Here is an 18,703-nt window from a genome sequence, read left to right as displayed (position 1 = left end):
TACAGCAGCACATCTGCTCGAAAGATCTTCAATGAAATTTCAGTATAACCGTACACTACTTAATAACATTACATAATAACACCAATCACTTCCACTATGTATTTATTATTTTTGAAAGGCTTATCAATTACTAAGAAAAGCCATGCTTATATATTCAAAATTTCTAGCATACACATTTGATATGTTCCCTCAAATACTGCGTCAGATTGAGATTATGATTATATATAAAAAAAATAAAAGGATAATGAAGTCACAGGAGGAGGACTGCTGTCTGGTGGTGGTCAGTCATTTCTTTTCTTTATAGCCATAAAACTCACTATTGCAATTATTAAGTATTAGCTTACTGTGCGCACCTTGCTATGTGACTCAAACCTACAAAACACCCTGGGTGACAATGTATTACCCCATCCACACACCACATTTAGCATGCTGAAAAATATTCTGCACCCCAACTAAAAAAGACATGTTTGAAGCACAGTATATCCGTCACCTGAAAAACAGTTATTGCATATTATTGCGGGAAGTAACAAAAATCTACCTGAAGCTTGTAAATCAAACTAAATTTTTTGTCATTCATAAAAAGTTTGAGTTTGAATACCATAATTCTAAATATGTGACAAGTGACAAAACAATGAAAATAATTAATAAGATAAACACATATAATTGCCAGTGAAATCTTCTCTGTCCGCTGTGCTCATTAACTTGCAATCGGCTGCTGCATTTCTATTTTGCCTAATGGGTGTTCATTTAATTATTATGGGTAGACGTCCATAATTCTACCAAAAACAAAGGAGATGTGCTAATTAGACAGTGTGTCTGCTCATTTGTATTGTTAATTTTGTTGTTTTTGCCACATAAGATCAGCCGTTCAAATATCAAATTATTCTCTTTTGCACAGCTCATAGGTCTTCTCATTGTGAAGTTTACCGATGCATGCCAAGAAATCAATCACAGGAAACCACAATTATTTTACAGTCTCTATAGTATCACGTTTCCTGTAAAAAAGAGTTTGGTTTATGAACTTTATATCGAGGTATAGACTAAAAAAATCTAGTAGACTCCTTGCACCTGTCCACCATGTGTCTCTACTCTGTGTGAATCTATGCACTTATATTTAATTCAGTGTAGTCAATATAAAAATGATCAATCAAACATAATGTGCTGCATTCTGACATTAAGCATTGCCAGACGTCTGTAATTCATTCTGCCATAAGGAGACTCCCAGCAGGACTTTCTCAGCTTGATGGCTCCCTCCTTCTTTTCCTGCCCATCTGTTTTCACGGATAAATCCTCCCCTGCCAGGCTCCATCACCATGAGGAATTCATAAAGACCTGACCCACACATATGGCCACTTCATTCGATGGCCATCATAACTGAGCCGAGCATGAATAAGTTGTGGATCTTTGCTCGCTGCATCACGCTGATGTAATTAGGTCTATCATGGTGACTGTACTTGCTCTTGGCGTGGACATGAGCTATGACTTGCTGGTAGATATAAACCGCGGTTCGCAGATAGAGACCATAAGCAATACTTTTTTCTTGTCTTAATGTCCTGTAATACAATGCAACACCTGGAATGGATATGTAATTGTAATGTAATTGGTAACATTAAAAAAAAAATAAAATAAAAAAACAAAACAACAAAAAATAAACTTGTAACCATGGATTGCATAGTATTTTAGTGTTTTGTAAATTAAGACACCAATGAAAAATCAGCATTTTAAAATTTAAACATAATAGTATTTTAGATGCAGTCTGCCTTTGATAAAACCAGAAAGTATTACACATTATGAGTGTTGTTTTGTCACAGATTGCAACCAAATGAAATTTTTCCTGTGTGCCAAGCCTGTAGAAGAACTACAGTGGCTAATGCAAAACACTAAATGGCCCTATCTAGAGCTGGTGTTTGTTTTTGTCCATTCACGGCTACTGTAGGAATAACATGGCTGACTGTGCAGAAGAGTGCCCGCCTCATATGTTAATATAAATAGCCCATTCTAAGGCAACAAAAACACAAGGATTTTTAGTTTCAGGTTATTATACATGAATGAAAACATAGTTTTATGAATATTATATTCCATACTGTTTAAATATAGTACTCCAGCAGTATACTGTCTGTAAATTCAGAGGTTTTTGCGGGTCTGTGAATGCAGGCGGAACTCTGGGTGAGTTTTTTTTTCTCAGCAGCGTTTGTTGAATTTGAGTTGCGGAGAAGATAATTGATAACTCGATCCAATCAGACCTGATCGGATCAGACTGATGGATAAGAGGAGCAGCTACTGCAGAGTGAGTGAAAGTAAACTCTTAGACCCAACGCAACAGTCAAGTTACACTTTTACTGCATCTTGTGTTTTACTGCTCCATCTGTGCTCTGGGTACACTGAATGACTGAATGGTATGAGTATTCCAACAGAGCTCCTAATCAATAGTCCAGCCACAAAAATAGAAAATCAGCATGTGGCAGCATAAGTTGTTATTGTGGCTGGTGGCCACAAATAAATGAATGCTTGGGATGCCTTTAATAATGTGGGGGAAATTCTATAAAACTGTTGACTTTTGTGCCATTCGGGACACGAACACCTGTCTCCTGGATTATAGTCCATTGTTTGTTTGACCCATCCACCTCCCCGCCTCCCACCCTTAGCTGACTTTCTTACACTTTATATTATGACACCTGACCTATGCCTTGCTCCCAAAATAAATGCTACAACCACCTAACAAAAACTGTCAATATGGGCCATGAATTCTGCCTGTAGAAATGTCAAATGTAGTCATTTTTTGGATGACAGTCTTGAAACAGTGCAAGCTGCATCTTTCTATGACTATAGATGCTGGTTGTACCAAAATTCTGTCTTGTCTGTGTTTCTAAAGCTAGTTTAGATATGACCTTGAGTCCGTGTGGCCTGGAGGGTTCTTTGACCCTGTTGCCATTGTGTGTTTTTCAAAGAAGTGGGCTTGTGTTCAGAAAAGGCTTAATGGTAATTATTTGAAATACAGTACCTTAAAGGTTTAAGAATGTACAAGGACATCAGGGACCAAGCAGGCTGCCTTTGTTTTCTTGCAAATATTCAAGATGGGCTGAAAAAGCTCATGTTGCGGCTTAGTTGATGGCTGATGGCTGTTATGTCTTTGGACGACCTTTGATGTTCCTACAGGTCCTGCAGCTCAAGAAACTGTTGAACTGGCGTCCCTCTGGGATGTTGTTTTGTTGAATATACTGTATTCTAAACTACCCATTCAAATTTGTTAATGACATGTGGTTGCTTATCCACCATGTGACCCAAAAAGATTTTGAATTCTGCATTCATACTACTGCAGTCTTCAGATTCACGCAGCATTGCACCTTTTTAAATATCCATGTTGAAACTGCTCAGTCCTTCTTTTTGGTGCAAAGAGATATGTTTTGCTCCCTTTGGTCTTCTGATAAGCCCCTAACCTTTCAAAGAGGACACAGAGCATAATGGGACTTATCCCTATCAAAGCTATACGTTTTTGGCTCAAGGACAGCCCTTTGAAGTCCTTTGAAAAATTGAAAACTTGTCTTAGATGATATCAGAGACAGGGGGGCCCAGGCTATCAAAGAGTCCCCAAAGAGGTTTTGCATGAGCCGAGCTCTCTAAAGAAACATTCATATGAGTGTAAAGTCATTATTTTAGTATTCAGTGTTCTTTTTGCTGTTGCATCTGTCCAAAGACTCTGACTCACTATACTTTGTTTTTTCACAACTATGCATGGCCTTTATTCTGGCACTCTGAGTAAAGTTGACACAAAACTTGCCACATTCATACAACCATAGTAACAAATAACACCCACTGCTTTAATGAGGACTGGACTGATGCGGGTGATATAGTCAAATGTTGGCATGTTAAAAGGCAACAAGAGCTTAACAATGTCAGCAACACTGAACTGAGTTTACTGAAAGGTGAGAGAGATAATGCATTTTGTTTGCATTGTTTGTGTGGAAGGATATTTTCCTTTTTTATATATTTTTTTCTCTACAAATCAGTTTGCCTTCTCCCCTCTACCATATTTCTCAGCTCTGACTGACTTGCAACAACTGTCATCATCTACCAGCTCATAGTTTCCTCTGTATAGACACAGATTACCTGGTGCTGTCGAGCTCCTTTTCGGTAAACCAAACGAAGTCGGGCCCTCTGCATGCACCAGATAGTTAGACATCAATTTATATGTGAAGAATTCCCCTCACTCTGAGAATGCTGCCGCAGCAGGAAAGAGTCAGAATTGACCTTGCTGGTGTCACAGCAGCTCAATCACACTGTCTTAGCCTCTTTCCTCTGCTTCCTCCTGCAGCCTGACAAGGAACAGGAACAGACGCTCCCCCCTCCACCCACCCAAAATCCTTCACAGTCATGTCAGTTGCTCCGTCTGTCATCACTTCCAACAGTGTGTGTGCGTTTGCGTTTCATTGTAGGAAATTCTTTTAGTGATTAAGAGAGAAACGTCAGAGAGTCTGCCCTGTCTGCACATCTGTTTTTCACTGCCCTGTAATCTGTCAGGTCTGTGTGGCACAAATCAACCATTCTTAGGTTTTGGATGCAACAGAAGGCGGTGGACTGTGATTGATTGATCTGTCCTTAATATGACAGCCATTATGTTCAGTCTGACAGCTCAGTATTAAAAGGTTACAATGGATGTAGCAACTACTGAAGCAGCAGGGTTTAGGTTTCTTTTTGAACCTTCTTCTCTTTTCAGAAATTAAACTCTATGATGTATCCAGTGTTGCATCTGGCAGGTGTTGCAGCTTTTTCCTTGACAGACAGTGTTTCCGTTTCGTGTGAAGAATCAATGTAGACCCCTGTTGCCGAGAGCATTTTATGTCACATTGCGAAGAAAATAAGTATTTGTATCACTGACACTAATGGAAAAATGGTCAGGAGGTGTTACAGGTTTTGCAGTGACAGTCAACATGTTATGGGAGGAACTGGGAGTCACTTTCTTCCCTCTCCTTCCATTTGACAGGACCTCAAACAGAAGCAGTTAAGCAGACCTTACAGTGACTAAGCTTAATTTAAACAGGAGTCAGCCAGCGCTTATTGCTGTGTTTAATCTTTCAGCTATGAGAGAAATGTCTAGAGCTAACTCAGCTTCATCAGTCTCTCTAAGGGGGGCTTGCTGTGAAGTGTATGTTTGTGTGTATGCATTTCAGTGTGCTAGTGTGGGTGTGTGAGAAATGTATACTGCAAATGCCTAATGGAGGAGAAATAATTTCTGCCAACGTATTTTAGATAATTGGAAGCACTCTGTAACTTTATATATTTTTGTGACAAGAAACTGGCACTTTTAAAAAGCAAACGTTAGGATTCGTGGAGCCAAAGTCTGACTGAGTGTATAAAACAAAATCCCTGCTGCCAAACTATTTGTTAAAATTAGGCTAGTACTTTTTGGGCTCAGTGCATGTTCATGTGCTGCTGCACAGTATGTGTGGCTTTGCATATTATGCACTGAGCCACAATGCTTAAAGTATCATTTTAGATCACTTTTATGAGGCAGAGGTTGTCAAGGACAAAATCTAATGATGACAAGATCTCCATTTGTCAACAGGACAAAACAGCACAAGTTTAAAATTGGCACTTAACTACGGTAATTAATTTATGGTGGCTGACAAGGGCAAACAAGCAACAATTCCCAAAATATTTCCATCAGGTGAAACCAAGCAGCATTCTCAGGGCCAACGTGGAATAGCCAAAAACTGCAGTGCCTTGAATGGTCACTTGAGGCTGGCTCCAAAACAGAGTCAGTCCACGGAGACCCCAGTGTTAAAATGCCCAACTTGCAAATGAAAAAGCGTGCTGCTGAAAGCCAAAACAGATGCATTAACAGCAAACACGCTGCAGTTACAGAAACAATGTTAAGTCAAAAACATGCAAACCCCCAAAACTAATAAAACAGAGCGCTGCAAAGCTCTTTATCACTCACTATCATCCAAGATCATCCATGTGCAGAAGGGCCCATTTCAGTAAGAGCGTTCCCACGGCCATACAAGCTCTTAATAAGTAACCACCTTGTTTTTATGGAATTTCAGTTTGTGGTGTGTTTTGTACCAATACATTTTTTGTCTTACATATTTGTAATATGCATTCCGCCTGCTTTGTATGCATCTGCTGTGGAAAAGAATTTCCTCTTACTGCATGCAGTCAACACAGTGGAACTTCTCCAGGCCTCTAGGGGGAGTGCTAAATGCAAAAGCTTGCCATCTGACCTGCAAAAGGGGGGACCATAGATGTTTGTTTTTAAAGGGGAAAAAAAGTTGGTTAAAGAGGTGACATGAAGAGGTATGTATCCTTTTTCACATTTGGCCTTAGTTTTACAGTGTGAAAAAGGGGCAGTTATATACAAAGCATCCCCTAGATGCGTGGAGAACTTACATTGTGTTGTCTCTACTTGCAGTTTCCTCTGTTGAATTTTGTTTTTGAGGTTTGTGTTTTTCTTACTTTGCTTCATTGCAGTTTGTTTGCTCCTGTTTTGTTCTGACTTTGCAGCACCTTTTTTCATTTACAACACATTTTCAATGTTTTTGCTTTGGATTTCTGTATGTGTTTTTGAATTGGCATAATTTCTCAAGATGCAGCACGTTTCTCCACTTGGAAATGGTATGGGCTGTTGTGTTTGCCCTTGTCAGCCACCGTAATTTAAGGAATTTACAATCAAAAGTTGAGATTGTGGAAAATTAGCGGTGATAATAAAGATACCTGACTAACACTGGTGTTAACTGAAGTTGCTGTATCTGTTTTTTAATTCCTTACGCACTCAGCTACTCTCTGCTGAAAAATGGCGCTGGCACAAAGCATAAACTCAGTCTGTTGAAAAACCAATTAAGAGCATTCTCACTGGTCTCTCTAATTGTCAGTGGTGTTTCTGGGAATAGCCACCAGATATACTCTGTAATGAATCTGTATTTTAAGGTAATGGTCTGTATTCTGGGATTCTCAGGCAGCCTTGGGATGATGCCACCTTGGCATCACTACGTACACGGTTGATTAATCTACCTCTTGTGCCTTGTGTTCCTGCTGTCATGGTGGTTAATGTGTTTTGGTTATCGTACCTACTGTAAGCCAGTGAATTTGAAATTGATGAGGCTGTCCAGAAGACGGGGACGGAGAGGGAGAGAAAGAGAGATGCAGATTGGAGACTTAACATGCAGTTCATGGAAACAAAAAATGAACCGCCTAATAAAAACAAGGCTACATTACACTGCATTTATCAAGCATGTCATCCTCACAGGGAAACACATGATTTTGCAGTTACTTAGATCTTTATTCACTGCATTGAGTAACATTACAGCAAGAGTCAAGTCATTTACATTATTGTGCATGGGTGTGCAATTTATTCAGCTTCAAGGCAGATGCAGCGGCAGCTGTTTGGACCTCTGAAGTCTTCAAATGAAATGGAAAAACATTGGAGAGAAGGAGGGAGTTTTGACAGAACAGGTGGTGGTAAGGGAGAACACAAAGCCAGGTGACTCCAGGGGAGAGGAGATGGAGATGAAAAGGCGAGAGACTTCCTCAGTTACGTACAAACACAGAAACGTTTCAGATCTAAGGGAAGATGCAAAGTAGTTTGTAGTGAGCCATCTTTAATTAATCAAACCACAGCCAGAAATCGCTGCAGCAATTCAGCTATTTTGGAGTCACTCTGTAATGTTTCATAAGTACACATCTTGGTTTACAAAATAGTTTTAGTTTAAGTATAGTTTTTTTTCATTTTCAAAAATGTATTTATTTGTGAAACATTGTGAATTCAGAATCTGATCTTCTGGAAGAACCACCAGTTCTTACTCATCTTGTACGTCTTTTCAAACATGACCTTAGCCTTTCACCTGGCTTTTTGCTTGAGAGCAGGAATCCTTAAGATGTTGTTGCTGACAGTGAGGTGTATGTAGTTGAACACCTTGATGAAGGTCTTGATCTTGGACCTCTTTGCGATCTTCTTGCGCATGGTTGTGGTCACCTTATGGGGATAGCAGTCGATGCCTGTGATCGCAGTTTGGCTGTATGAATGATGCTATCATCTTTCTTTCTTTCAACTTGATCTTGGCTTCCTGCTTGGATTTGCTCTTGAGAGTGGAGTACTTGAGAGTAGAGTTTCTAATGGGTACGAGGTGGATGTAGTTGAACACCCTGACAAAGGCCTTGATCTAAGACCTCTTGGTCATTGTTGTGGTCACCTTATGGGGATAACAGTCAGTATCTGCGACCAGAGTATGGCTGTAAGAACAGCTGATCAACCATCCAATATTCTTAATGATGACATCTTTGCATGTGGCCTAGCTTCCAGCTAGGACTATCACTGCCTTCCCAGGTTTCATGAACTATCCATGTTGATGCTGTTTTATGGCAACCGTTAGACTTTTTTTTTAATGATCTTGTGTTCTTTCTTGCTTGCTTGCTTTCTTCACCAATGATAATTCACATCTTACCTGCTAAACTTTGGCATCCTGTTACTAAACCAACTATATAAGGTGTTTTTCTAAAGCAGACATGGAGTGTTTTATGCTTTTGAGTGTGGTGCTCACTTAAAGAGCACTTCCTCACAAGGTCAGCTGCTGAGTAAATTGACAAATTCAGAGAAATGTTCTTTTGGAGAGTTACTTGACACAATGCCTTGTAGCGTAATGCTGCTATGACATACGGAAACCTCTTTAGCACTCAGAGTTTTAATAGTCACAGTAGTATCTCGAGTCATAATGGACACTGGGAATGTTCAATGGTCATTTAAGTATCCGCTCATATTAGCTCCTAATTAAACTAAAAGCTGTCAAATTTCTCTGAGCATCAAAGAAATACAGCATTAATTTTCGAATATAGGGCTCTTCCGGGCAGTGTGAGTTCTGCGAGTTCAGTTGCACAAGACACAAAAGAGAGTTTCTCTTTTTTCCATTGGCTCAGTTTCTCTCATTTCACTACAAAACCGTCCCCTGGTTCAAATAAAAGACACATCTGTCCACGGAGAATCTTTTTAACAGTGTCATTAAGTGCTACAGTTCCCTCGCCACTCTAAATGGGTGCTAGCTGGCTGCTTCTGGCTGGCACTGGTAACAGCGGGGACTCTCTAAATAATTGGGATGCCATTAAATTGCCCTCACCAGTTGCTGTTAATAAAGCTCTGTTCAACAAAATACCCCAAAGACATCGTCTATTGGATAATTATACCTCTGCTCTCACATAAACAAGTTACCTATAAATAAGTAATGGGGCTCTAATTAGCTTCAGAACGTCACTCTTTTAGCAAGGATGCTTGGTTTGAGGCTGATGACACACAATAGGGATAGCCAAAGAACGGATGAGTGAGAGGGACAGAAAATGTACTGACAGAGATGACTTCATGGTTAAGAGGCATAAAATCATATAATTTATTTGATTCATCAGGGCACCATAAAGGGTCTTAACTTTATCATTTGTTGATGAAATTATTTCGGCACAGCTAAAGAGATTTTCTTGAGGTGCACCTCTGAAATTACTGCAGTCCTCAACATCCTAATTTTAGCACTAGTTGTAAAGACAGAAAATGATGTGTGTCTTTACAAACAGACAGCAGACGACTTTGCAGAGTAATTACATAACCCTATGAACACAGTGGGGGAAAAAAAGGAAATGAAATAATCAGACAAATCAAGCTTCAATTATTGGAGTTCATCTAATCTAACATCTGCACCTCTTAATTTTAGAGACAGAGAAAGCATCAGTTTTCTATCAGTGATGAAATTACTGCTTATACTTACATCATATTTTCTTTGTTGCCTGGTGCTTCATTTCGTTAGACACTCTGATACACAGCACTCTTCAATCACATTTGAGTGGAAAATGGACAAATGCCAAATTGAGGATGAATTGTTGCCAGGAAGTCTTACTCCATCAGGGTTGTTTAAACTGTAGCATTTTTCACTTTACTGCAGAGTGATTAAAAGCTCATTGTCTTTGAACTTGCACTTGATTGTTTCGGATGATCTTCCTGATGGTTTCCGGATGGTTTAGGCAATTGCTGTATTTGCATCTTACACCCCTTTTCTTTTAGTATGCAATTTACAAACGGATAAAATTAATTACCTAATACCTCTGTAGCATGATGGATGCATCCAAGTCACTAATGTGGTAGATTCACAAAAGTGCAGGATTATCTTAAAAGAGAGAGGCTAGTGGGGCTTAAAAGGGTTAATTGTATTGAAAATTTATGAAAAACTGAAAAATTATATTTAAAATAAACGATGCAGGATTGTCGGTTACTGTTTGTAAAAATGCTGATCAGCGAAATTGAAAGTAAAAACATACCTAGTAAAAACCAGAGTATTTGCTGACACAAACACCACCACACACTTCCAGGGATCATTTCTGAATGAGTGTATGCAGGGTTTTTTTTGTTTTGTTTTGTTTTTTAGGTGTATCTTAAACTCTATGGGGTTTTCAACAAGCAATGTTAATAATTGCTTAACCTGTTAATTATGTTTTAGATTAATTAATGTTCGAAAAAACTGTAGAAAAAACATTTTAGCCCATTTGGTATTTCTGTTTGATAAAGTAAAAGTAAAGTTTAAAGAATTATTATTTTTATTGTTATTATTGTAATTATTTTATTTTATTTATTTATTTTTTTTAATTTTCTAGAAACCATCTAGATACAGCTGAGAAAAGATAAAAAACTTGGCAAAATGATGTAATGTGAATATGCAGTGGCTGAAACTGACGTAAAAACTAAATTAAGCAATTAGCATTAAACAAAGCATGGACTCATACAAAAGTAATCCTGCTAAATCATCACTTACACTTTTTCCCAGTATTATATTATTTTCCTCTATATTTTGCAATGTTCAAGACTTTCCTGAGTCCAGTGCTGATTCTCGGACTTCATTTCAATCTAAGACCAAGTGTCAGACTGTAAGCAGCACATATTCAGGATGATGCTATGAAAAGTACACACATAGCACTGAAAAAAACACAAATATAGTGAGGTGAAGCACTAAGTGGACAACACTTGCTCCAAAACAGGAGTTAATCTAGGGTTGACTTTCACTTTTGCTGGTGATACTCTATACAAACACTCTCAAATACTGTACAATAATACTACTGTGTACCATACTCCACAGCAAGTGGGTCATTACATATTGAGAATTGATATCAGTGCACCTGTTAATCCATTAATTCTACTTTTTCATAGCCTTCTTATTTATGCTGAATTTGCATTTCCTTGCACATGTATCATATATGTGGTCCTTAATGTAGTTATGTCCACTGGTGTCTAACATGTAGAATAGCACAGGCCTTTCCCCTGTGCATTTTTCTTCACATGCACTCATCCTCATTCCATACACATGAACATTTACATTAACGCTTCTCTCATGAGGCTTAACACCCACATGCACCGCTCAGTGACCCCATCCTGAAAGCACACAAACACAATGCTCACACACTGGGGACTCATTAATTCACTGGCTGGCAAGGGAACCCCCCTTTGGGACAACACAATGCATGGCATGTCACATAATCCTGCTGACACCAATAGCTGTGAGTTTCAGCCTGCAAACAAGGTAACAAGCCACTGAGAGAACAAGAGACCTGTAAATGAGAGAGGGAAGAGTTATTTACGAAAAATACAGTGAGGATGAGAAAACAAAGGCGTTAAGCCAAGGAGAGAAACCGAGAAAGATACAGTGATAAAAATGAAAAAGAATAAGAGAGTAAGATGAAGAGAAAAACAAAGAGGGACTAAAAAGTATCAGATACCTCAAATATGAAAAACTGTGTTTTCTTTGGGTCACAATAAAATAAACAGCAAAAAGTATTTTGATCCATTTGTGTGATGGAGAATGCCATAGAGGCCCATAGGGCTTAACACATTTTTTCAAAATCCCATCAGGGTATAATATCACAGTGTTGGTCTATAGTACATGCTGTTTTTTCCAGTTAGGGACACCCGGGCAGCGCAAATCAGCACTTGCTGTCTTGGACTTCAGGGGAAAGGGCGCAGGCCTGGAAATGCAGTGACATTTACAGAGGGGAGGTGAAGATTGGGGCTAGTGAAAGAGGTAACAACTTGTGGCAATACAGCCACATCATCTTAATTATTTTAAAAAAGCATGACATCTCATATAAAATACTGTTCATATGGTCATATAAACTGTAGTCCAGAGAAGATTTTAGTACCACTTGTGATCCATGCAATATGGACAAAATAAAATATCATGTCATTTTTGAACACATGCTTTGATGTTGATATTGCAACAATATTGTAGGATTGACAGATGGAATTTCACAAAATATTTACACAATGACATTTTTACTAAATAATTATCAGTAATGTGGATAAAATGGCTAAGGGCTCATTTATATATGATAGCATTAATATAGCCAATAGATGGCACCAAAGGGCAGAGTTAAACGTTTCACATAACAATAACAGCTGACGGTGCAGGAGATCGCAATGATGTACCTTTTCATGGTCGCAGCATCGTGGACAAGACAGTGGTGGTGGACATTAAATACACGGAGACGTGGATAGAGAATTAATTTCAATATATTACCAATTTGTTCCATTCTGCCATTATTTAAATGTCTCTGACTTCTGCTACAGTCAAATCTCACTTGAACTACACGTCAATGTATATATATTTTTACATATATTTTTTGGTACATTTTGGTATATTTCATGGTGCTGGCCCAAAGACACTCAAATTATGGAAACAGACTATTGAAAATTGAAAGAACTGAGCATTGATTAAAGTAATTAATTACATGTGTGAATGTATATGTATATGTATTTGTATGCTTATGCACATTAGGCATGCATGTGCTCCACGCATAAGGGTCTTGCCAAGGGCCTTGTTTTTTTTTTTTCATTTTTTAAATTCTATCTCACCTAACTATTGGGTTGCTACAGGGTGAGGGGTCGGAGGGAATTTAATTTTTCATTTTTATTTTATTCCTTATATGCACATTGAAAATAATAAAAACAGCTGATCACAAAAAAACCCAAAAAAACTTGAATTACACTTCACTGCCCCCACAATCTGGATGCGGCATGGGAGGCTACCTGTCCACAGAGAGGGAGGGAGGCAGACACTGTCACAAATCAAGAAAAGAAATAAACGTGAGAATGTTGGTGGGACGAGCAATGGTGTGCGGCGTGAGGCTACGGTGGACGGGTCAGTCAGGACACGCAAAGAGTGCATTTGTAAAGATCTAATGAAGTTTTGAGCCTTTGTGGTGATGGTGACAAACTGTACTGCTGGTATTGAGAGAAAGGTCATTATTGATGCAGCAAGCAGGTTTGTGGATGTTGGAGATTTTTCAGGAGAGGATGTACAGCAGCTGTTGAGAGACACTTTTAGGCTCTCAATCAGTCAAGAAGATGTTCAGATACATTAAAGAGGGAGTGGGATAGGAAGGGGTATTGTGATTATTATTATTATTTGTGGTATTGTTTTTTTATCCTTAGTTAGTGTAGACCTTAGGTTGAATCCAGTAGGTGGCGGTAATGCGACTTTATGGACGCCAACCGCTGTTAAACCCAACAGAAGAGGAAGATGAAGAAGAAGTCAATGTCAGCTGGCAGCAGCCAAGTGCCTGACTTCACCATAATATGCAAATTCATGGTGCCACTGCAGAAACGGCGGTGCTGCAGGATGACAAAACACACAAATTGGTTGTTAAGTTAAGTTAAGTTAAGTTTATTTTATTTTATATGGACATCACAAGTACATTGAGACTGTCCCAGTGGACAGACCAGATGTCAATGCTTAGGTGTGTATAGCACACGTGCTAATTTTCAACACCGGATTGTCGGATTCTTCTATACATATCTGACATTGGGCATAAATGCGCCCTAAGTGGGTAAAGGCAAATAACAGAACAACTGCAACAGTTTGGTAAGTTCTGAAAAGTGCTCTCTATAAAACACTCTCACCTGTTAAGCTGGTTATAGTATCAGTCTTGTGTTTGTTCATTTGCTAATGGGTCCCGCTAGCTTAGCGTTTAGCGGTTAGCATTGTATCGTGTGTTAATGTGTGCCAGTAGGTCCCGCTAGCTTAGCGGTTAGCATGGCGCTTAGCGCTGAGTATTGGAAAGGGTTTGTTTGTGCTAATAGCTTCCGTTAGCTTAGCGGTTAGCATTGTAAGGGGTTTGTATGTGTTACGGTGTTCACACACATTGGGCATTCAACTACTTTCCTGCTGTCTTTTGTGCAGTTCTAGTCCATAAACTCAACACATCACATTACTTTATTGCAGCCTGTAAAACCAGTAAAAGACAACATTTATCACAATATGGATATATCATTGATTCGCTGCCCTAGTACCACTCATTGACTATTCAGATTTTTTGGATTCTGTGCCTGTGATCTTCCTAGTCTAGCATAGTTCCTAAAATATACAAAAATGTGGGGAAGAAAATGTTTTCAGTGATATTTTGAAAAGCTCAAATGAACTGTTTTGTCAGACAGACCCACTTGGCTTGAATGAAAGCCTATAATATACCCTTTAAAAGGATACTATATTATAGTGTAACATGAATACATGTTCTTGACATGAGCTTAAGTGAGGACATGTAATGTTATTTGATCAGTTGCCAGATACATGCAAACACTTGTATTCCATGTGCAGGTATTAGATTTTGTTTAAAGATGATTTAGCTTTACCCAGACTAAGGCTAAAGGCTTTCATACAGTGTGGGGATCAGGGTAGATTGACCCATAAACCCACCCATAACTTGGCTTTTCATCTGGCTGACATTACATTAACTGGTGGTGAATACCAGTAGCAAAAGAATAGATCCATTCACGGCTGTGCAACTGCACACAAATGCAACTGGGAAAAGGGGAAGGTAGACGAGCGAGTGCTTTTCAAGTACGTTATACATGACAGGTGCAGTTGCTTGCTTGAATGTGTCTGAGCAATTACATTTTTTTAGACTGAGAGCGCCTCCTTCACTAAATGTTTAAAAGTCAGTGTAAAGGTTTAGTTCTTTCAAATGTATGTCAATGAAAAGTTGAATAACACCACTCAACCTCTAGATTCCCTGAAAAATCTATTTAATGTTGAACTAAGCAGGTGGCTCCTCTGAATCCTGACGTTTGTGTGGTAGTCGGTGCGTTTTGTCCTTACTGTGGAGCACCCTTAATTGCTTCTTAAATCCTTGCCCCGGGTTCGATTGTCATCAGTCATTGTAATTGGTCCAAAAGAAAACAAAGCAATGCACATCTCCCTCTAGAGATTTTTTCCCAACAATATTGACTTGACAAACGGCTTTGGTTAGATGCTGTGCTTGGATTGGCACTACAAATGTGTACAGGGAGTTAAATACTCTCATTCAACTCTCCCATTCAACACAATTCAAATGAGCACTGAATCTTGATAAGTAGAGAAACACAATAGGATCATTTTCTTGATGTTCCCATTGGGTAAAAGCCTTCTTTTCCCCTCTCATGCATCCATTCAGCTTGCCAGGTAAAAGCAGAAATCCTCTCCAAAACATCAGCTTCACTAGCCCATCTGTTTAGTCTGACATTTCCCCTTTTGTCTCCTCCAAAACTTTTTCCCTTAAGAGTACAAAGTTCCGTCCTACCCAAAAGCAAAACCACAACAGAGGTGGATCGGACACGGTTATGTCTGCTGTTTGAAGGGCCAGGCAAACAGCTGCAGAAGCATCGGGGCAGGTGTGACGGGGACAGTGAAGCAGGATGGCGGGGAACATCTGCTTAAGTGCTCTCCAACTCACGAAAAGACATGAGAGGCGAGGCTAGGAAGGAGAGTCAGTGGCTTGTGAAATGTCGATCCAGCGGAGCATGATATAACAAACCTTTGACACAGGTTTTACACATGGTGCAAGCCTCTTAACACATTTTTTAAAAACGTTCAATACATTTTTCAAACATCCCTTCCTGTGCTCCTGGATGATGTTGCATATATGTCATACATGTATGAATCTAGCCTTTTCCATCTCCTGTTACTCTAGCAAAATAAAACACATGAAAGGGAGATAGAAGCACACAAAACAGATGTTGAGTTTGAAGTGAACAAGCTATTAATTATTACTTACACCACATCCTACTCTGTCATCAAATCACTCTTTTGGAAGCAGCTCAGCTGTTGGTGGAGGAGAGCAAAGAAGGAAAGATACTCCACATAAGAACTTACTGTTACCATAAAACTAAAGTTAAAAGCCAAATCACATTTAAACGCCCTTTTGAAACCCAGGCGTGACTTGACAAATAAACACTATTCTCTAGTAATTATAATACAAGTATTGACCAAATGTTTTGCATTTTAGCTTCAACTGTTGGCAACACAGTCAAACCACTGTGTTTTGGAATCTGTTATGTTTTTGCTGTTGTTTATTTTTTTGTCTGTTCTTTTCCTTTTGTCTTTCAGAAAGACAAAGAAGACCCAAGAGTGATGCAAAGAGTTGGAAAATAAAGTTGAAGGTGAGAGGTGAGTTAAAAGGTCATTATTTGTGACGTCTTTCACCCTCACCACAGACTCGTTAATTTAACAACAGAGGCCTGTACACGGTGAAATAATGTGATTGTTTACTTCAGGTGATAGCCTGAGGCTTAGAGGGAAATGAAATACCGCCTCCTTTCAATCAGATGTAATGGGTCATAACTGTGAAGCTCAAACATTTCACTGGTGTGATTTACTGCTGACATGGATTAACGGAATGAGGGAGATTTATTCAGACTTTATTGATCATAAATAAAGCGGGCCGTGTGCTAAACTGTGACACTTTCTCATTATGACCTCCATCAGTGTTGACTTTGTGGGTGAAGAGGAATATTTGTAGGTGGCATGTGCACATATTTGTTCCCAAGCTGACCCCAAACTATGTCTGTGAACACATGGTTGAACCTGTAGCATCATGGTAGAGCGGCATCTTTACATTTATTTAGAGAGATTCATTCAAGTTCACAATGACCCCAGCAAGAAGCAGTAAAACCAGAGGTTTACTCTGTCCAGGTGCAGATGATATCATTACATTTCATGACTGTTTACTTCTCCATCTGCGTGGTAGACTGAAAAACATTCACTTGATTTAAAGCCAGATTGAAATCCTCTTGTCAGACACATAATTCCACTAGGAACAAAATAACAATAAATCTATTTAATTTGAAGCCATTTTTGTTTTACCAATCAAAGATTTTATGTATTCATACTGAGTTTCACAAGATGACATAAAGTCCGCTGATCAGACATGCTGCAACAACATTATGAAGCCCGCAGTCTCCCCTGAGCTATTGACAAACTCTTTAATTATTGATGACCTAATGTAAAATATCACAGATAAAAAAAAATGCCTTAAAATATATATTCTTTAGCTTTGCTGGGGAGGAAAAGTGGAGACATGAAAGTCTTCTTTTATATCTGGCAGTCTTAATCCACCTTGGTGTTTTGCTGCCACTCACAGCCACATGCCTCTGATTCAGCACAAACACGGGAGACAGTGTTTGGACAGAAGAGTAAACAACTCATTAAACTTATATAAATGCCATTTCTGATAAGAAACAGCAAAGAAATGCCACGCTGCACCGCGAGTTACGGAAAAGTTACCGGCACATATTTGATTATATTATCTTCAGGACATTACCTGGCAGAAATGCGCACTGATTCACTTTCTTTTGTTGAGTTTTTGGAGTTTCATTTAAAGTTGTGTTTCATTTTAATAGAAATAAGTTTATGTCTTAACATTAGAGGTTTAAGGCTTCACCTGGAGAGATTTTTGCTTTTTTAAATCATGTGTTGAAGTAAAATTTTTTCTGACTGACTGACCTAAATTCTGATGTTAAGTGTGGTCACCTGTTGAGTTGACATACAGGTGGACAAGTGAGAGATTAAACCCTAAAGGCTTGGACATACTTTCTGCATCGAATGCCTGTGGACAGCTGTGCTCACACTGACGCTGATGTGTTTCCATTCACAGTTCAACTGAGGGCCTGCATCAGCCCCCAGCAGTAAACGGGAGGGCTGGGAGGTGAGCTTACTGTTTTCCTTCTGCCACTATTGGGTGAAACTGAAACAAAGACACTGCTGTGTCTAAAATGAATGGCTGTCAAATATCCAACTTAAAACTAACTTTGTTATTGTGAGGTCAGTTTTTGGTGGGGGGGGGCAGTAGAGTGAGCCCTCCAACAACATGGAGAACAGGCCCTTGTGACTGATTCAGATTGCCACCTCGGAAATACAGCTGTGATACGAGAACAACTCAAGAAATAGTCAGTTAGAAATCTGTAACAAAAATCATATGCTTTTAAATATGTAAATATGAAATGATGATTGCTGGGTAATAGATATGTTTGTGTTGTTTGTCAAGTCTCAAGGCTCAGTGGCACGTTCATTGTGATATCGGCCGGTCTCCAGGTGATGATTCGAATCTCTGACTTTCGGGTGGCAAACCTACTAGTGTCAGTGCAACAAGACTCAAGACTGACAAGCTGCACATCTGCATCACAAACACATAAATGTATATTTCACCAACACATTGTTGGTAACATATTAATACAGTATTCCTTAATGGTGTGTGTGTCTGTGTCTGTGTCTATGTGCTTGATAACTAGCAGTTAGCGTGCACAACGGCCTATGATAATAGGGTGCACTGGGGCCTGTTGTAACTTCCTTAAGCCACTGACAGGTCAGTTGTATAAAGGGAGAGCTGCAACATTACTCTAATTTATTAGCCACTATGGCATGAGGTCTAATAGTGT

General features: G+C 39.1%; 1 long non-coding RNA gene across 1 annotated transcript in view; it reads left to right on the top strand.

Annotated features, from left to right (window-relative positions):
* The window catches only part of LOC148187257 (uncharacterized), a 145,415-nt gene extending 126,927 nt beyond the window's left edge, over positions 1-18,488 (top strand). Inside the window, exons 5-7 of the long non-coding RNA XR_015778918.1 lie at positions 16,377-16,436; positions 17,923-17,973; positions 18,313-18,488. This is a non-coding gene — a long non-coding RNA (uncharacterized LOC148187257). The remainder of the gene's footprint in view (positions 1-16,376; positions 16,437-17,922; positions 17,974-18,312) is intronic.
* The last annotated feature ends 215 nt before the right edge of the window (positions 18,489-18,703 follow it).

The sequence above is a fragment of the Plectropomus leopardus genome, chromosome 15 (genome assembly GCF_026936395.1).
Source record: "Plectropomus leopardus strain MGB_pleo_1.0 chromosome 15, ASM2693639v1, whole genome shotgun sequence".
NCBI lineage: Eukaryota > Metazoa > Chordata > Actinopteri > Perciformes > Serranidae > Plectropomus > Plectropomus leopardus.
Note: the sequence above shows the minus strand (reverse complement) of the source record. Positions and strands in the feature narration are given on the sequence as shown.